This window comes from Pseudorca crassidens, chromosome 16 (assembly GCF_039906515.1).
Source record: "Pseudorca crassidens isolate mPseCra1 chromosome 16, mPseCra1.hap1, whole genome shotgun sequence".
NCBI classification, from domain to species: Eukaryota; Metazoa; Chordata; class Mammalia; order Artiodactyla; family Delphinidae; genus Pseudorca; species Pseudorca crassidens.
In genome coordinates, this window is record NC_090311.1 from 46,310,868 (window position 1) to 46,331,376 (window position 20,509).

Genomic DNA, 20,509 nt, shown 5'->3' on the forward strand with positions numbered 1-20,509 from the left:
ATTCCTAGCCCTAAAACATATAAAATCTGCCTGTGACGGAAGGAGGAAGCAGGCAGAGCAGTTATCCTTAGAGCCAGCTCACAGGATGGCGGAAGGTGTTCACTCACACCATGGCGTGTGCCAGTTAAGTTAGGGTTGAGTTTCAGGGTGAATATAGCATCTACATCAGGGAGAAATACGTGACTTCATGACTTTGCCATTTTCCTGTTTGTCTCTCTAACGGCACTCAGTGTTCCAAGCTGGGGAATGATTTTGAATCTCTCTGGAGGGCTAGCGTCCAGCAAATAATTGTTGTGTACGTTAACTGGGGTGTTGGTTACAGCCACATTGCAAATGGCCATTAACTGATACGATACCTAAATTATAGGTGTCAGCAGGTGAAGTGTTGGCATCTGCTCTGTGTTGTACAGGCAACCCTGGAGGCTCAACAGCCCCTCTGAGAACTGGTCTTTCAACACTCCATCCACAGATGCTGGATGCTGGGCACAGGTTCTGCAAAGCACTAGAGCGCACAAGGGGAAATGGGGTCCCCAACAGGAATGAATGGACAAGGTTTTCCAGTTCAGCCATCAGGGAGGGGCCAAAGGCTCTGGTGGCACAACCATAGTGAAGACATGCTTGGGGAAAACTGGGGGCGTGTATGTGCCCCAGTAGCCAGAGGCTGGGAGGATTACCCTTGAGGATGTGTTTTGTCTTCTCCTCATTGCCAGGGTCATCTTTTTGTTTTAGAATATGTCAAACAAACCAAATCTGAGGGAGCACCCCCATGAGTCAGCCTTTTGTCACCATGAGAAATGAAATAGCCTTTGCACGGTCATTACAGATTCGGACTCTTCCAAAACGTTTTCTCACATGGTGCCTTTTTCCATGTCATCCTGCACAATGCTGTTGAATTATCATGGACTGGAATAGGCTGCTTTGTGTAGAGATTTTTCTCTCTCTCTTCTGATCCCTTGCGTATGGCTGTGCATGACCCTCAAGGCTTTCTCGGCGGGGAAGCTGGAAGTCTCCCCATACCCCGCTCCCGCCAGGCGTGCGGTGCCCTGGATGAGGGACCTGCAGGCCAAGGTGGGCCCTGGCTTGCCTCCTGGGAGCGGCAGTCTCTCTGCGTGGAATGTTTCTCTTTGTTCCCAGGTCACCAGCTTCTGACCACTTCCTCCTCTGTTCTCCTATTCCTTATAGAGTTCTAAAAAAATCACTTGCGCTGCTTTATTCCACTTTATCTGCTATGAATCCATCTTTCCAAGAAGGCTTTGAGCTCCTTGAGGTTCCCGGCCTGGTTCGTCTCTGACTGACAGGATGCCTGGGGCATGGTGGCCACTGGTCAAAGCTTTCAACTGCCATTGCTGAGTACGCTTCTTGGGCCACAAGGATGTGATGACAGAGGTTTGCTGCGAGTGTGTGGTGTGGGAATGCAGGACCCAAAGTTCTGCTGCTTCACGTTCTCCTTGTCTCCCACGGGACTCCTGGCTGGCAGCCAGCCCAGGCCCGACAGGTCAAGCAACACAACCTTTGCCGGGCTGCCCCAGGCTGTGAGGACAGGAAGTGGCCAGGGGACCCTGATCCAGATTGCCACACACAGCCACTCATCTGAGCCCCGGGGCTGAGGAAGCGTGATGGGCCCACAGAACCAGAGCCCTGACTGGTGCCCCAGGCAGGCCCCAGTTCCTTATTCCTCTATGCAGCTGTGCACCATCACCTTCAGTTCTGAGACAAGATAATGGAGCCTCAGAATGTTTCATGTCACACAGCTGCTGAGTGACAGAGCTGGGCTGGGGACCCCGGCCCGGGTGGTCCTGGAGTCAGGGCACAGCAAGGGAGGTAGCGGTTGGTGGTCTGGCATGGCTGGGTTGCCAGATTGAGTAAATTAAAAAACAGGACACTTAGGGAAATACGAGTTTCAGATAGAACAATGAACATTGTTTTAGTATACGTATGTCCCATATTTGGGCTATACTTTGTATTAGTCAAATTTCTCTATCAAATTAATCATCCCATACTTATACTAAAAATAGGTACTCACTGTTTATCTGAACTTCAAATTGCACTGGAAATCTTGTCTTTTATCCGGCAAGCTGAGGTCCTCACCAAATTTTAGGACCCAAAGTGGATCACAGTCAGAGGAAGCCAACCAGCAAGTCCATCCTGGGATGACTCATATCTGCACGTTACCCTGCGGTTCAAGACACACGCTGGGATCCGTTATCTTGTTTGATTCTCATGACCCTTATGGGATGGGTTCAACAGGTCTTATTGTCACCATTTTCTAGGTGGAGAAAAAAAGGCACAGAGAGGTGCAGAACATTGCTCAGTGTCACACAGCATGTAGAAAAGAGAACTGGGGCTGGGATTCAGCTCGGGTCCACTGCTTGACCACCCCACACTCTCTCCAGGATGAAACCCTCACCCCTCTGGTCCTTGGGTTCAGGCACAGAAGGGTGTGTCCTGGGCTCCTGGGCTGGGGCTCAAGGGAGAATTGACGATTGACGGAGAAAAGGAGGGTTTATCATTCTATTCACCTCCCAAGAATCTTCTCAGCTCAGCTTTTTCACGACAACCAAAGGAGTAGAACTAACAATGCAACAGGGCAGCACAGGGTCCCTCCCGTCTGGGGAGGCTCAGGTGGCCAGTCCTTGCTCAGCTGGGAGGGATGCTCTCCGGCTGCTAAGCAGGCCCCTCCTTTCTCCTCGCATCCCTGCCCGTCTTTGCACAGGAAGCTGTTGAGATTTGCTTTGTTGCCGGGTTTGACCACTTGCCTGTAGTGTGGTTTTTGAGCTCTAGCTCTTTGGGTAGATTTAATTACCTTAATTGAATGGTGTTTTCACTTTTCAGTAAAGGCGAAGCAGGAAGCTGGCGGATATGACAGGGGTTGGCTTTATCACACCCAGAAGGCCCTGACAAATTGGAACTGATTCTTCCCCTCCTCTTTCTGGGTGTTCTTTTGAGACATTGACTTGGGGTTGCCTTGAGGAGCGGTTTGGTGCAGTGAAACCAAACACAGCCGGCTTGTTCCAGCCTGTGAACGCACACACGTTGTACGCACAACTTCTGCCACCCACCCCACACCGGGCAGGTGCCTTGCTCTGGACGTGTGCCCTGCTGGTCCGTCTTGGGCCAAGCTCTTGACCTCTTTGTGCAATTCCCAACAGCCTTCCCGCTTCCTGTTTCAGAGGGAACGTCTTTGTCTATGCCCTACATTTTACATGGCAAAATCAACTTCCTCAGTTGGAGATGGGCGCAAACTCGTGTCAAGTGTCCAGGGCCACTGCGGCATGTGCCTGTCCTCCTTCATTCCTTGCTAACACTTAACACCTTATGGCCGGGAAACTGGAGCTACCTGGGCAGCTTGTCCCTTATAGAGTGCTGGAGCTGGGATCACACCTGTCCTTGGCCCCAGGACCCCACTGTCTGGCCCGTGATGATTCCTTCCCAGCTCTCTCCCAATGCGATGATCGCTCTGTCCTTGTAACTCCTTTGGACTTTTGGAAATCAGAAATTTCAAGTTCATTTATATTCTAATAGAGGTAAACGTGGGCTCTCAGAAGCCACGCTTGAAGCTCTTTTATGCATCCATCCACTCAACAACTGTTCACTACTACGTGCCATCCCGTTCTAGTGCTGGAGACACAGCCGAGGCAGGGCTGACCTGGGCCTTCTCCCTGTGGAACTGGAATGAACTGAGGGATGGCATTGGGCCACACTCATATTGTCTTAGACAGGTTTCCACTGTCTAAGTGGTAGTGCCTCTTACACACATAAAACGCACCTTTGTGCACAGGTCATCACACATCTGGTTTGGCCATTTTGGCTCCACTGGTCTGGCTCTTGGCACCCCAGGGTGGGGGGTTCTGCTTGCATCCTGGCTTGGCTTCGCTTAAACGGCCCCAACCTATGGGCTAGACTGGGCAAGGCAAGGGTTCTCAGATGGACCCCGAGGCTTCCACGCACTGGGAGAGGACAAGGCCGCCTTCATCCAACCCCAGGAACGTGGTCGGTTAGCACAGGGGGCCGCGGCAGCAGCGCTGGCTTGGCATGTGTCTGAATCCCCCCTGAATCACATCACGTGTACAGGGGGCCTCAAAACCCTGCAGCATGTAGGAGTCCAGGACATCCCAGGGATGGGGCTGAAGAAATCAACTTGCCTGGGCTTGCCAGGCTCACAGAGCTGGCTGTGAGCTGTAGCTGCAGCTGCTGTTGGTGTTCTGCTGCCCTTGGGAGAGAGCTCGGGGGCAGAGATGCTTTCTCTCTGGAGCTCAGCCCAGCCTGACTCCCACTTCCTGCCTGGGTCCCTGGTCCACTGTGTCTGGATGGGATGTTTCCTCAGGAGTCTCTGAGCATTGCCCAGATCTGGGGCTGTGTCTGGAATTAGAGGCCAGGGAGCCTGGCACAAGGAAGGTTGGACCTAACCCAACCAGCGCTCCCCAGGACAGGAAGATGCCAGCACCTGGCATCACATACTCGGGGGGGACCAAGTTGCGGGAGGAAAGCAGAGAAGCAAGGCATGGAGGCAAGGAGAGGAGGAGAGGGATGAAGCGATGGGCTGGGCTCCAGGACCCAGCAACTTGCTTCTTCTGGGTCCCGTTCCTGTTTCATAATTGTGTGACCAGGGGGACAGAACAGTGTTTTGCTCTCTGGGGCCAAAGCCCTGCTTTGCAGCACTGACCGATTTCCATGGCTGATTTCCGTTATGACCCGGCGTCCGAAGCAGGGTTGGGATGAGTCATGCACATGAGCTCCTGGAGCCTCAGAATCCTGCAGGCTCCCATCGAACTTGCAGTTGCTTCTCTAAGGATCCTTGGGCGAGGGTCTCACTCCACAAAAGCTAACAGCAGCACTGTTTCTGACCATTTCTGATGGCTGGGCATTGCTGAAGATCACTCCTTAAAAGCTCCTGGTGGCCAGACGGGCTGGACTTGGTCAATGCCGTCTCTGGACACTCTCTTCCACCGGAAGGAGCTCAGGCCCAACACTGCCCATATTCTTAGCACTGCTCCACTGGGAGCTCTCTGCAGATGCTGGGGGACCAGCCTCAGGGGCCAGATGCCCCCCTGGACAAGGGGCACTGGATCCTCTTGTGGGCTTAGAGGTGCCCTGATTTCCTTTTATAAGAGCATCTATGCTGCCATCAAAGGTAAAATTGGAGCAGAAGAGATCCGACCACCAAGAGCTCTGCCCTCACCTCCCTCGTGCCTTCCTGGAGCTGGAGTGAGTGCCGGTCATAGGGAAGTTGACGGAGAGGTGAAAGGCTGGGAAATGAGAAGGGGCCAAACTGGAAGAAATGGTTTCGTTGCTCAGCCCTATGACCTTTCGGCCTCCTTGTTAGACACAACCCAAAGTCCACACCACTGCCAGGCCAGGCCAGGGCAGCTGCCAGAAGGGGGACATGCAGCTCTTTCAGAAACACAGGGGCCACTGAAATGATGAGTGCACTGGGATCCGGGCCAGGTCCCAGTGCTACACTGCGTTCGCTGAGTACGAACTTGGCTAACTTACAGCAAGTCTGTGAGCCTCAGTTTTCTCATCTGTAAAATGGAGCTAAAGATCTGCTCCTGTGTATTAATGACAGGGCTTCTCAGCCTCGGCACCACTGACTCTGCCACGGCCCCCAGTGCAAAATCACCGCTGGCTGGGAACTGCTTTACAGAAGCAAGGAGAGAGTCTCTGGAGCATCCTTTGCTTGTTCATTCACTCATTCATCCATCCCTTCCACCTTTCCCAGGAACATCCTGCCCTGGATTCTGGAACCAGTAGGAACTGACATGAGATAGGAACCAACCAGGCAGTTCTGGGCAGTAGAAAGAGCTGGAGACCTGGGTGAAGTCCTGTTCCAAGGCAGTGTCATTTTGGGCAAGTCACTTCACCTCTACCTACACCTGTGAAACTGGGACAATAAAAATCAACTCCAGTTCTGCCACCCCAGCCACCTGGGGCTGCTCCCCATTCTGGAGCAGGCTAAGCAAAGGAATGGTCATGAAACTGGTCCCCAAGGCAGCCACTGCTTGAAAGTCTCCAGATGCTTGGAGCCATTGGACTCACCAGGTCCTGGGCTCTTCCCCAGCCAGGGGGCCACCTGCACCAGAAGGAGGCCCAGCGAGCCCAGTGAGCCCTGGCCATCCTGACCCTGAAGTTTACCCGCACGCAGGCCCCTGGGCAGCAAGGGGATTAGTGCACGCTCTTTCTCTACATATCTCACAGGAGCAGAGGTTCCACACTTGTTTTCCCCTCAACACACAGTAAGAAATACATCTACATCACAGCATACAACGAGCTCAGAGACATATATTTATATAAAACAAGGAAAATTCATGAAGCAAAACTTACTCTGCTTAAATGTACCACTCTGATATTTTCATCTTATTCTGTTGTAGTCTTTCATTTAAAATAAAATAAAATAAAATAAAATAATAATAATAAAAAAACCATTTGCAATGTAGTAAGTGATTTCAGGATCCAATAATGACTTGGAGTCTACAGTGTGTTGTTGTTGTTTTTTTAACTGTCCTAGACCAGAATCTCCAGGCATTCCTGATCAGGCTCTGTTTGCTGCTGCCCTATTTTTAGTGATACTGGGCTCTCATCTGGATGGAGAAATGGAGACCCAAGGCCCAAACGCAGTGGCTGGCGGGCTCTGACCAGATTCACGTTGTGGGGAAGGGAGGAGACCGCCCGGGTGGTGGGTCCACGAGCCAGGCCTTGCCTTTCTGCTTCAGTGCCGTGTCCCCAGTCCCCGTACAGTACCTGGGCCTCACAGAGGGCCATTCATTTGTTGAGGGAATGAGTAAAAGAAATCCCCTTTTACGGAGCACCTGGCATAAGGGGCACTTTATAGACTCCAGTATTACTGATTCTTATTTTTTATTATGTAATCAGTACTCGAAACAACCTTGTGAGGTAGAGATCACTCTTGCTCTTTACAGAGGAAGACCTCGAGTCCAGAGGTGTTTAATACTTGACGATGTAGGGCTTGAACCTGAGGCTGCTGCAGAGGGAGAGGGTCCCTGCGACCTGCATTTAAAGAGGTACCTCCAGGAGCTTCTGAAATGCCTGCTGCAGGCTGAGAACCTCTGCTCGGCATCACCCCACCCCTGGGCGCCCTGGAGGCCCCCTCACTCCTGGCTCTCGCCCTCAGGGCTCCCCGGCACTCATTTTAAGACCCACGGCTACAGGGGGTCTTCTAGCCCCTGCATCCCATTCCACCCGGGAGTCCACTTTTGATGGGCCAAGCCCTTGAAAGCCTGCCTTGCCCCTCACTGATGGACACCTGACTCTCCACTTAAGAGCTGTGGAATCAGCTGGACTTCGGGCAAATCACACAATGCATCTGCGCCTCAGTCTTGTTTTTGTAACCCGGGGCTGATAGGAAGGCATATCCAGCAGCCTGGTCCTCGAGGAAGCCCCTATGGATTATGAAGTGGGTGTTGCAGGGACAATTGTAACCGATGGCCCAGACACTGCTTTGGAGAGCCTTGTCCAGAGAGGATGCTTCAGAGGCTCCCAGAGGAACTTGGGTTTGCTGCGAGTGGGGTGTCCCTTAATAACCATCCTTTCTCTAGCCCCTGGGAGGAGAGCCAGGCCATACGGGAAGGGGCACCCCTGCAAAGCAGCCCTGGGGTGTCCCAGGCTTGGGCAGATAGAGGAGGTTCCAGGGAGGGCTCCCAGAACCACGAGAAGGCAGAGGGGCTGCAGAGCTCCCTCGCCATCTACGGACCCCATTTCCCCATCTGTAAACTCGCACCACAGGGCTGGGTGGCAAAGGGGGAGAAGCAGAGCTGGAAGAGCCAGCACTGTTTACCCAGCTCCTGCTAACTGCCATGAACTTCACACGTGCGATCTCGCTCAGTGGTCACAACCACTGCGCAAGTTAGATAGGGCCCGTGCCAAAGGAATCTGAGGTGGAGAAATTGAGGGGCAGAGAGGCTGAGGAACTTGCTCAAGGTCACGCAGCCAGGGAGTGGCAGAGCCGGGATTCAGACCCAAATCTCTGTGCCAAACGGTTTTGCCCTCCTTGTGCAGCCAAAGTAGAGAGAGTTACGGGGCGGGTGTTTCCCTGTGCCATGGTGTCCCCGCAGGGTAAGCAGGGGTGGAGACCTCTCTCCTAGCACCTTCTCTTCCATCTCCCACACCCTCCTCTTCCCACCAAGGAGCATTTGCTTTAGTAAAGCTAGAGAAGGCAACGGCTGGAAGTGGGCTACCAGGAAGGCATGTGTATCTGGGCTGGTGGAGGAGCCTCCCATGGAGCCACTGGGAATCTCTAACACCACCCCAACCCCACATACACAGCAGAGCCCTGCTCTCTCTGGCCTTCTCCTCACTTCCTGCTGGAGGCTGGGACGTAGAAGGGAGACGGCTGGTTGGTAGATGACAGCTGTCCTTTCTCCAACCCATGTGGCAGCTGTGAGCCCAACTCTTCCACGGAAGGAAAGAGAGAACTTCCCTGCTTTGGGGACACAGTCATGGAACTGACAAACATCCCTCCTTCTTCATGAATTCCTCACGGAGTGCTTACAGCAGCAAGAAAAAGAATTCAGACATGGCCATCCAGGCTATCCTTCTAAAAATTAAAACTGAAAAATGCTCTTTCAACAAGCAATGTTATTTAGAACAATGGCTTCAACAATGAGTTGAAAAATTATCAGCTTTTGGAGCATCTGCTACTGTGTTTGAGACCAACAAGAACTCTTGTCTCCCCTTTCTTTCCTAAGTCAGTGGTCCTTGCTTCTCACAATGCCTCGGAGGGCTTGTTAAACAGAGTTCTGGGCCACCCCAGAGATGTTCACTCAGGAAATCGGGGCTGGGCCACAGCATCTTGGGATACAGGTGCTGCTGGTCTTGGGGCCACACACGGAGCACCGCGGCCCTAGGTTTTGAGCAATTGGAGGTTGGACCCCTTTCCGGGAGGTTGTACTGACAAGTCATAGGCACTAGGGCCACTTGGGGCTCATCGTTGTCAACGACGGTGGTTTGGGCTGTGCCTGCCTGGCTCTAGGCCTGGCTCTGGGCAGGCCGTGCATGTGTGGGGTGCAGAGACCAATCACGAATGTGCCCTCTCCAAGGGACAGTCATCTGTGAGGGGATAACAGGCAGAGGTCAGTGCGAGCTGCAGGGTCCAGGAGGCGAGAAGAGGGTGATCTCACCGGCAGGGCTTGCTTGAAGTCAGCTGGGAGGGAGTTTGCTGCCAGTCTGTGCACAGGCACCCAGCTGGCTCCAGCCTGGGCACCAAGCAGAGGGGAGTGGAAAGTTTAGAGTCAGACCATGCTCCCGTTTCCTAGCCCTCTGCAACCTGGGCAAGTTCCCTCACCTCTCCGAGCCTCCCTTCCCTCATCTGTAACTATCCCTACCTCTCTGGGTGGTTGTGAAGGGTAGAGGTAAAAAATATCAAGAGCCCAGAAGAGACACAGAGTAAGGACTCAATAAACAGAAGCTTCCACTGCTAGAGACCTTGAGGTTTTGAAACAGACCATGCTGGGAAGGAATTCCATATCTACCGCTGTGGTACTAACACCGGCCAACAGAATTGCAGAGCAAGCTCATGTATGTAAAGCATATAGTAGTTGCTCACTAAATGTCGCTTGCCTCATTTCTAATCCCCAGACGGGGGCGCTATAACATAGTGGGAAATGCCTGGACTGAGGCCAGACCTTCTTGGGCTTCGTTCTTTGCTGTACTAGCTGTGGGGGGGGGGGGCGGCCAATTACAAAGCCTCCCTGTGCTTCGGCTTCCTCACCTGTAAAATGAGGCTAAAGTCGTACCTGCCTCCTGGTGTCCTTGGGGGGACTCAGTGAATTCGTGTCTGTGAGGTGACTGACACCTAGCAACTGTCGACGTGTGGTTACCATCCCCACCACGCAACCTGCTCAAGCCAGGGCCCGGGCACGGGGTCACAAGGACGACTGCCTTTCCCCAACATAAAAGAGAGAGAGAGAAGCGAGGCAGTGGCTACCCAGAACCCCTGAGGCTTCCCTGTCCTCGGAACCACCTTGTACCTTTGCCCTCTCCGTCTGGTTTCTGTGCCTGAGCAAACCGCTCAGTCCCTTCATTCTGAATGGGCATCAGCTGACCTTCAGCAGTCCCGGTGTTTGTATGGCGGGCATTCCCCTCGAAAACCATGCCTGCATCTCCTAGGCCATCACTGGAACTAATCTGGGGAAACCTTGCATGCTGGATGTGAGAATATAACCAGAGATCTACGTAAGTGTTTTGTATACAGGAGTAACGCAGCCAGATTGCCGTGGTGAACTTGGTGGGACACTGAGGGTGAGAAATGGCTCTGAACCTGTGGGTTTAGCCCAGTGGGTCTGAATTTTGACCCGTTGATTGCTGCAGCCTTTGGGGCTAACCTGCTTCAGAGAGGGGTAGACAGGGCCAGGGCAAGGGACGAGCTGGTGGTGCTACATGTGGCCAAGCTGCCCCAAGCCAGGGTAAGCCAAGGGGCAGCTCCAGTATGACTTGTCCATTGCAGGCAGGGCTCAGAGGCTTGAAACCAGCCTCTAGACTGGGCAGGGAGTAGGGAAAGCCCTGGGCAGCTCAAGCAAATCTCACTTTCCTCTCTCCCCTTGCCTTCCTTAAGCTTCAGGTGAAGGCTTTAAGATGGGACATGGCTGAAATGAAATCCCTCTCTTAGCTCAGCCTTGAAGTTCCTCAGCAGCTCAAGCCCAACTGGGAAGGGGCCATTCAGGGACAAAAGGGACCCACGGAGGCTAGGGAACAGCATCCAGGGTGCAGAGGCCCAAAGGAACCAAGGACTCCCACTGACAGCTGGAGCCTGCCTCTCCGTAGGCTCGGAAGCCCTTTGCTGTGCAGTCCTCAGGGAGGGCCAAGCCTGGAGCTTCCAGGGAGCGCCAAGCAGAGCATGGAGGACATAGGGAAGGCCTTCTCCCCACTTTCATGGGCTGTGGTCCAGAAGGGTCCCTTTCCCCTTCCTATGAGAAAGAGAGGTGTATCAAGTCCTGGGGAGAAAGCCATTCCATTCATAGTCCATTAACACTTGGGCCCCTCTTGCACTCAGATTCCCAAACACTCTGGCGTCCGCAGCTCGGAAGGGAAAACGCTTCGCACCAAGCCTCCTTCTGCCCTCAGCCTAGGGACCTAGGCCAGCTGTGAACCCACTCTGTCTCGACCTTGACATCCGCTGTCATGTAGTACTCGCACATGCAGCCCCCTCCAGGGAATGTTCCAGAATGATAGCGATGACTTACGTTGGGGGTGACACATCTCAGCAGTGCTCCACATGTTCCATTTTGGGGCCTTGATCCAAGGGTTTGAATGATCTCTTGTCCTCCCCCTCCCCCCGCACCCCCAGCTCTGGTCCTGCAACCCCTGGGATCAAGCAGAAACTAAGAGGTGTTTTGGGTTTTCCCAACTAACGAAATGAGACATAAGATTGAGTTACAGGGCTCTGGATTGGCTGGATCTGGTGAAATGTGGTTTGAACCCTCAGATGGAGATAAAACCAAGACCACTGCAGCCTGTCGGGAAACGTCAGCACTGCGTGTCTCCACAAGGCAGCCTTCTCTGAAAGCCCTTTTCGTCTCTCCAGTTATCCTGGGCAGGTGGAGTGAAGGCCTGAAAGCCAAGGAGGACGATGGCCCAGGCCTGGCTCCACTGGCCAGCGGGTTTCAGTTACTGAGATTTCTGGCACAGCCTGGAGGAATAGGGCTAATTCTAGATGTGGAGCTTCCCCTTTCTGTAAGGGTCTCCGGGGCTTCCTTAGGGTCAGGAGCAAAAAGCAGAAAACACCAGGTCACTCTCTGGAGTCCCAGTGAAAAGACATCGGGGTGGACATACTCTTCCTAGGAGGACTCGGGGCCATCGGGCCTTCCCTACCTCCTCCGCACACCTCTGTCTCCTGGGTTCCCAGGGGATCCAAGTCCCTCTGTTTCCAGGACCCAGCATTCGGCTTTCCTCCCAGCGGGCACAGGTACTCCCATCCCAACGAGCTTCTGGTCACCAGTGAGCAGGCACAATAATTCCCCTCCCGAAGACCAAGGGGCAGACGCATGCTGGACTTGGGTCACCCGGAGACGTCTATTTATAGACCATCCCGATAAGCGCAATCTGCCCTGCTCAGCCCAGGCCACACTCCACAGCAAAGCTAATCCTCCCAGGGGCAAACTGAACATTTCCTGTACCAGCTAGACTGGAAAAACCGGCCCAACGAAGGGGCAGGGAGCTCCAGAGCCAGCCACGGGTCCTGAAGGGTCCAGCTCACAGGCTGCTATACAAGCTAGAACGTTCATTGCTGTTTGTGTGTGCACCAAATTGACCCATCTCAAGGAGTGTTCGTGTACAACACGGGTCAGCAAACATTTTCTGTAAAGGGCTGCAGAGTAAATATTTTGCTTTTGCCGGCCACACAGCCTGGACAGTTGTGTGAAAGCCAGCATAGACATTATGTAAATGAACGAGCGTGGCCGTGTGCCAATAAAACTTTATTTACAAAACCAGGAGCCCAGCCCACGGGCCTGGTTTACCAACCACTGTAGTAAAGGGAACGTAAATGCAGGAAAATCAGACTTCATTTAATGTGAACATTTGCTTAATCTACTCTCCAGGACTCCTATAATTTTGGGTTTTAAAAATATTACTTCAAATATTGTTTGTTATAATTGGGTTAGATACGTTCAAAGAAATGATCCATAAATTTAGGCTTTTTTTTTTTTTAAAAAAAAATAACGTTTATTTTCTAGAGCAGTTTTAGCTTTGCAGCGAAATTGGGCAATTGAGTAAAAGTTACGGAGATTTCCCATATTGTCCCTGCCCCTGCCCCCCGAATGCATAGCCTCCTCCATTATCAATATCCATGGGGGTGTTATAAAGTCCTAAGTAATAATTTTTTAAAGGCTATTTAGATTTCCACACATATTCAATATTGCTCTTCTCAATGACCAGTTCTCCTCCACGAGGAAAAGAAGACATGATTTTAGATTTGGCTAAGCCCACCCTGCAGGAGTCTGGCTGGGGACCCCCGGGATGTGGGCGGGTTCCCTGTTGAGGCCACATATGTTCTCAGAGTCCACGGGCCAGAATGTCCTGATGACCAATCGTCCTCTTTGTTACAGCTGGTAGGATCCTGCCTGGCGCAGCACTGGGGGACACAAGAGAGCCAGTCTCCTGCCACAGGACCTGTGGGGTTGCCCCCATTTGACAACACGGTGCCCTGGGCACACCCAAGGCTTGTACCCGTCAGCCATGTGGGAGCAGAGCGCCCTGACAGATGCATGGAAGGACAAGGTCACACACGTCTATACCATGTACTCTGTTCCCACATAGTCCACATGGCGATCCAGCACCACGGCACACCCAGCACTGAAGAAACTCAGCCCCCGACATGCCCCTGGCCACTCACACCGCCCTGCACAGCGCCCTGGCACAGAGCAACATCCCAACCCCGCCGGTGCAGAGTGCACATCCCTGTGGGCCGGCCGGAGCTTGAGCCTCCCAGCCTGCACAAGGGAACCAGACAAGCATCTGACCCTACCTTCCGCTCTCCGCTAGTCCCGGCGGCTTGCTCTTCAGGCCTCCCAGGAACCGGACAGAACCCTAACTCTTCCAGCAGCCCGGCTCTGCCCAGCAGCCAAAATTTCTTCCCTTGTCAGCCAGACGGCCCAAAGATAGAGGGGAACGGATTCAAGACCCAGACCTTTTATTGTCCACAAACCTGCCCACCTGAGGAAAATCAGTGACCAGAAGCTGGCCAGACACTGGAAGTTCGGGAAGCGCACCTAAATAGAGACCCAGCCGGGGGAAACCAAATGGTGTTCTTGGTGGGGAAGAGGCAAACAGTCCCCACTGCAACACCCGCGTGGTGTCAAGTAACAGTCAGATTAAACAAACAGCCTCAGCAGCTATTTTTACATCGAGATCGGCCACGGGTAATAGATAACTTGGGGAGTGCGAAATTGCTTGCCTCTTAGCCAGACCCTAACCACGAGTCCAGCTTCAATCCAGAATGGTTTTTAAAACGATTCCAGCACTGAGATCCAAATAAAAATATCCCGAGTTGCGAAGGAAAACGTTTGTTTAGGGAAACATTAAAAACATGAAATTGTGTGCATTGGAGCCAGCGCCTGGAGGCCTGCTGATGCCCCGGGGCAGAAATAGCCCGTTTCATCATCGGCTCCGAGGACCACAGCCTGCATTCCTCGAGTAAGGAGCCTTACTGGGCTGTGCTTTTGGAGCAAAATAACACGCCCAGCTGCAGGCTGGGGGAAGGCCAGCCTGGGGTTTCAGGGTGACAGTTGCAGAAGCATATTAAATAATCAGAGAAGAGGCAAGGTAAGTGCCCACTTGATGAGCCTGGCCATGGCAGGTCTGGTTGTTTGCAAGGTCCAAGTGCCAGTGGACCGACCCCTTTCTGCCAGGTTAGAGCTCTCCTCTCCATCTCTGGGAGGGGCTGGTCCCTCCACAGCTCCAAGGTGGGCTTACATCGGCCTTCCCAATGGCCACTTCCTGCCTTGGCCTGGGGTCACCTGCTCTCCAAACTGCCTGCAGACCCCCAGACATTTGCCTTTGCTCATGCTGGGCCAGCTCCTGGATGCCGTCTTTACCCTCTCCGAGTAGACCCCGGAAGAGTCCACTCATTACCAGGAGCACAAGAGTTTTAATGCAAGAGGTTTTGTTTGTTTGTTTTCTTTCTTCTCAAGATCCTTTCTCATGCTCCCCTGCCCCATGGCCTGGGAAGGCAGAGGCGCCCAGTCCCAGACAGGTGCTCCGCTCTTCGAGATGCCCAAAGCCCTTGGAAGTCTGTATCGTATTGAACCTCCATATCTATTTGTGGACTGCCCTGCCTACCCCCAGGGGCTCCTCACAGCCAGCAACCTCAGTTCTAGCCCCAACGCAAGGCCTGGCACCACCTCCAGCCTTGAACCCACCAGTGGCCAGGGTCCCAGGGAGCTGGGTCTATGCACTTCAGTTCAAACAAGTTAGAAAGAACAGCTCCTTGTTGCCCTGTAGATGGAGGGTTCAGACCTCCAACCAGCAAGAGCAGCCGGCCCCTCCTCCTCCTGGAAGCCTCAAAACTTACCTTTTGCCCTAAGAACTTAGGACCTGGCGGTGGGGACACCTGCTCACTGATCAGCACTCAGAGGTGGTTTGAGGGAGACCCAAAGTGAACCCCTTGATTCTACCCACCCCACCTACCCCCGCTGCTTGTCAGAATCAACACTAGCCAAACTGGTAGATCAATCTGAGAGATGAGCCAGCATTAAACAAAACAAACAAAACAAAAGCAAAACATAGAATTTGGAGCCCTGGCCCCTTGTATTTCCTAGCTATTTGACACCAGCCAAATCACTTAACCTCTCTGTGCCTCAGTTTACTCGTCTCTAAGATGGACAGATTGCCTGTGTTCTGTGGGGTTGAAGATCAAATGAGCTCATGTACACGGATACGCTTCTATATTGCAAAGCTTCTCAAATGGTAGTTATTTACTTGGTATTTTTTTCATGATTTTTGCCACATCTTCAACCATCTGTACTATTGTTTACTTATCTTTCTATAAAGAGAATTTAAATTGACTTACTTTTTAAAAAAACAGAGCTTTTCGGTCAACAGCAATACCTAAGAAATCATGGATTTGATGCTCTAATTTTTTTCCCGATTACATGTTGAAATAAATTTATAGCCAGTTCGTATGTTATCTGCTTTGACCCAAGTCATTTTGTTCCAGATTTTAGGAACAGTTGCATTACTAGATCCCATTTTATGGAGGAGTTTGCCTTGGGGCGCAGGTAACCTGAGCTGAAATGATTCAGCATGGCCCCTGATTTTCCTCACTTCCTTTCCTCCCGCTCCTCGCAGCATTTCTTCCCCAGCTTACTTTTAATTCTTCACAGGTGGAGAACATGACCTCATGTCTGGCTTAGGATCCTAGAAGCGGTGAGCTTTGCTGTGTGTCAGGCGCTGATGGTGTTTGCTTGAAGTGACTGATTGAGACAAGAAAACCGTAAGGATGGTCCAGAGAACTTTCAGGGGGCAGGGCTGCAGCTGGCAGCTTTGTCAACGACGTCAGCAGGAGGGGTCGGGAGAGAACAGTAAAACACAGTTGACCTGGCAAGATGCTGTCCTGGGAGCAGCCTCAGAGCTTGGCCCAAGAGTATCCACCTAGCCTGACCACAGCTGACCGCGGCAGAATCTGATTTCTCCCAGAATGTGCCTCCACCTGCCCCGTGCCACGGACACCCCGTGTGCCTCGCTCCTGGTGGGGCACTGGCATGGACCACCGCAGGCACAAAACACAGCCAGCGAACTCAGCCCAAGCTCCACCAGGAGCTCAGGGTCTGCATGAGCCAGAGCTGGCATCTTTCCGGGGGATGGGCCCAGGCAAAGTGACCACTCTCTTCCAGTCCAGGAGCTGTGAGCTGCACGGAAAGAATGTGAATGAAGACACAATTCTAAATGTAGCATCACGAACGCTATGTGAGCCGGCTCCCTCACCGTCCAGAAAAACAAGACCCGCTTGTACATTCTGCAAGAGCGTAAATAAAGCTGTCCTCAGGCGGCGTGCTACAGTGTCCCCCCTTGCAGTGACTTCACTGGCTCTGACTCTCCGCAGAACCTCTGGAGCATCGTGGGAGCTGCCCAGCTGCCTGACGGCGTGGGTGAAAATGGCCTTGCTCTCGCCTGGACGTGCGTGATGCTGGCTAATTTAATTCTGTGGCAGATCTGCTCTGTTCTGCCTCTGTACTAATTAGAAACATTCAAAAGCTGGAAAGGAGGGCAACGTAGAATGGGTCCTTCAGGCCAGTTTCTGGTGCTGGGTGTTTGAAGTTCACATCCCTGCAAATAACACGAGGCAACTCCTCTGATTCTTCCACGCTTGCAACGTGGTTTTGTTGAGCTGCTTGTGAGAGGTCTCTTCACCACTGCTCGGCCTTCTTTAGGAGTTGTTTCCATAAACGTCTTCAGGAGGTTGGTGCATTTCCCAGGCTTAATAATAATAATAACAACAAAATAGTCATGCCGGTAAACACATACAGAACCTTTACTCTGTGCCCTACTCTGTTCTGAGTCCTTACGTAAGTTAACCTACACACCGTACACTCTATCTTAGGGGCCAGTACCATTTTGCTCTAACCCCATGAATTGCTTCCCGTCGGGGAGCTAGGGGAAGATAAGAGAGGGGGAACCGATATTTCCTGAGCAGTCATTACGTTGCCAGGCTCTGTCTGATTTCTTTTCTCGCTATCTGTGATGACTGTTCATGCCCCCTCTTTCCAGATGAGAAAACGGAGGCTCGCAGACGTTCTGGATGTCACGCAGCTCATGTTGGCACTGAGGATACAGATGAGGGTTCGCTCTCCAGCCTGTCTGGACTATACGTCTCTGTTTCACCCTCCCTAACAAAACACTCTCCCACACTAAGTCCAGGGAACATGGCCTCTTTCCATCCACCTGTTCTCCTGTGTCTCCCTGGGGAGAGAGTAAAGTCTGGCCAGGGCACCTCTTTCGCTACTGCTTTGTTATGGGAACTGAGGAGATTCTGTACCTGTCAGCACAGTAAAAGGCTGTCCTCAGGGCTGATGGCAGAATGGGGTGTCACTGCAGGACGACACTTCTCACGTGCTGAGGGGCTGATTAATCGGACCCCTCCTTCAGATGGATCCCCTTACCAGGAGCTCTGAGTTAGTGCCTTTGGGAAGGGATGTGCATGGTAACGCACATCCGGTGCCTAGCTCAGAGGGGCTGGATTTATTTGGGGCGCCCTGTTTGCAACTCGCAGCTAGAAAACAGCCCACTGGCCCAGGTCACTGAGGCCCCTTCCTTAGGGCTGCTGCGCACCCCATCTGACCAACCTGGTGCCAGATTGGTGGCTGTCAAAGTCAACTGAGGGCTACCCAGTCTGGAGGCCCTCCTTGAAGCCTTTCCTTCAGGACTCTTAGCTTAGGACTTCATAATGACAGATGTAAATGAAAGAAACAGAACCTGTGCTGGGAAACGAAGTCAATCCACCTTATTAAAATACTCCCAAACACCAACAAAATGACTGTGACCAGCTGGGACAATGGCCACCAGTGCATCTGGAGTGTCCGTGAGTCATCTCTCCCCACGGAGGGATCTGGAAATGAGTCAGGAGGGGCTGGGGGAGGTGTGCTCTACTCCCTGCAGCACGGGCCAGGAAACTTTTTCTGTAAAAGGCTAGAGAGTACACGTTTTTAGCTTCGTGGGTCAGATTGTCTTTGTCAGGACTGCTCCACTCAGCTGTGAAAAGCAGTCAGAGATGCTCTGTAGATGAAGAGGTGGCTGCGTTCCAATCAAACCTTACTTATGGACACAGAGATTTGAATTTCGTATCATTTTCACATATCACAAAACGTTCTGGTTTTGATTCTCCCCCACCCCCAACTATTTAAACATGTAAAGACCATGCTTAGCTCCTATGGCTGTACAAAGTCAGGGGCGGGACGGAATCGGCTCAGGGGCCTCGTGTGCAGACCCCTGAGCCACTCTGTCCACTTCCGTCACCACCAACCACGTGTGGCTAATGAGCGCTGGAAACCTAGCTGGTCTGAACTGAGACGTGCTGTAAGTGTCAAATACACGCTGGATTTCAAAGACTTAGTAGAAAAAAAAAAGAACGTAAAATATTTTCTTCGTCCTATTCTGTATTGAGTATTGTATTGAATCTGTGTTGAAATGGTAACACATTGAATATTTCGGCTTTAATAAAATATACTGTTAAGATCGTTTTCACGAGTTTCTTGTTACATTTTTCATGTGGCTACCAGCAAATTTTAAATGACACATGTGTTCCTCTAGGACAGTGCTGGGCTAGCTCTTCTCCTGGTCACAGGCCCTCTCCCTCACTGCCATGAGGCCTCAGTGCCCCGTGAGGCCAGTCCGTTCCTGGGGTCAGGGCTGATGTGCTCATGGTGGAAATGTCTCAGCTTCTCCATCATCAACTGCTCTGAGTTCAGACAGGAATTTTGTATTCTTAGATCACTAGTATTGTCATTCCTACTTGCTTCTACCATTATCTGTAAAATACTGGATCTGAAGAAATTAAACTTTCTGCTACTGAAGAAGAAAATGGTGTTAGCTTCTCTTTTTCAAGCGCCCACTGGATGCTGGGCTAGCTGTCTTGTACACTGTGTGTATTTTGATCCCTCCAACCATCCTGGGAGGAAGCCATGCCCATCTCTATTTCCAGATGCAGAACAAGGTCAAAGAGGTGAAATCCCTTGCCCAAAATTATGTAGTTGGTTGCAGAGCTGGTCTCAAAGTCCGGTGTCCCAGTCTCCCCAGACTGCGTTTCTTCTTCCCCTGGTGCCATAATCATTAAGATGCCACGGAAGCAGGGCCTTCCTGGAAGAACTGCTTCTCCCTACGGTGCAGAGAGGCAATGGAGGGATCACACAGAGCAGCCTGGATCTGAGGCAGCGCCGGGGTCCAAAGCCCACTCAAGTGAGCCCTCTTGCCGTTCTGCACACCCAGGCATTGCCTGCTCCCTTCCCCCCAGCAGCACCTGGAGAAGAAGGCTCTTGTCTGTCCTGCCTTCACTTCTGGCACAGGGGTAGTGTGACTATTCTGACCTCAGAAAAGGAACAAGGTAAGGATCACTACTTACACTGGCTCCAGCCACCCTTGCCTCCTAGCTCCTCTTCATGTATGTAGTTCTGTCCTGCCCCAGGACCTTTGCAGCTGCTGACCCGGTGTTTGGAGTGCTCTGCCCCTATCTTTATATGCTGCTTCCTTCTCCCCATTCAAACGGCAGCTCAGGGGTCACTTCCTCAGAGAGAGCTGACCATCCCATCTAAAGACCCTCAGCCTCTGTCATGCCACCTTGTTTATATCCTTCATGGCACTGATCATTAACAGAAACCATCTCAGTTCTTTGGTCCTGGGTTTATGCTCTGTCTACATCTTCCCCAGAATGCAAGCTGCAGTGAGACTTCCAAACTTTATCTTCCTTGTTCTCCTCTGCACCCACTATGTGCTAGTGAATGAAGGGGGTAACTCTGGAGGTTAGGTTCCTTACTGCCTCACCCCTCTCCCTGTCATTATGGACTCAAGTTGCTGAGATTTTCTCTGAGCGGTGGTTCTTGAATCACCTGGAGGCCTGGTGAAAACACAGATCGCTGGGGCCTTCCCTCAGAATGTGCATTTCTAGCAAGTTTCCAGATGATGCTTATGTTGCTGGTCCAAGGACCGCACTTGGAGAAGAAAACACACCTGCTGTGGATGAGCTGGGTTGGCTCTGCCCTTCCAGTCTTGCTATAGATGATTCCCTGGGAGCGGCTGCTCAAGAGCTGCTTCCTATTCAAGTTGATTCAACAAATATCTACTGAGCGCTCACTGTGCCTCAGGCACTGCTGGGTGTCTTCTCACTCATCCTCCCCCTTCATCCTCATTGCATCTCTGAGTTAGCTTTACAGGTAAGAGAGCTGTACCACAAGGAGGTAAATAAATGGCCCAAGGTCACAGAACCAGGAGAAGGTGAGGCTGGGGCTTGGATTCAGGGATTCGTTCAGCTCAAGCAGGCTCCCATCCTGTCCTGCTGCCTCTCTGAGGT

The 20,509-nt window shown here is 52.1% G+C and overlaps 1 protein-coding gene and 1 long non-coding RNA gene across 8 annotated transcripts in view; one reads left to right on the forward strand and one right to left on the reverse strand.

The window, feature by feature from the left end:
- Positions 1–20,509, reverse strand: part of C16H10orf71 (chromosome 16 C10orf71 homolog) — a 61,295-nt gene that overhangs the window by 11,826 nt on the left and 28,960 nt on the right. The window contains exons 1-2 of one of the 7 annotated variants that reach the window (XM_067710239.1): positions 15,818–15,939; positions 2,024–2,266 (exon numbers count right to left, since the gene is read on the reverse strand). The exons of 1 other annotated variant lie outside the window; for it this stretch is intronic. The gene's annotated coding sequence lies outside the window, so the exon portion shown is untranslated. Of the gene's footprint in view, positions 1–2,023; positions 2,267–6,321; positions 6,367–13,477; positions 13,777–15,817; positions 15,943–20,509 lie in introns of those variants that run through there. 5 more of the 7 variants (XM_067710237.1, XM_067710240.1, XM_067710238.1 and 2 more) reach the window with 5 other exon arrangements.
- Positions 14,141–19,002, forward strand: LOC137209079 (uncharacterized). The gene is made up of 3 exons (XR_010935887.1): positions 14,141–14,274; positions 15,834–16,908; positions 17,218–19,002. It is a non-coding gene; the product is annotated as an uncharacterized lncRNA (long non-coding RNA).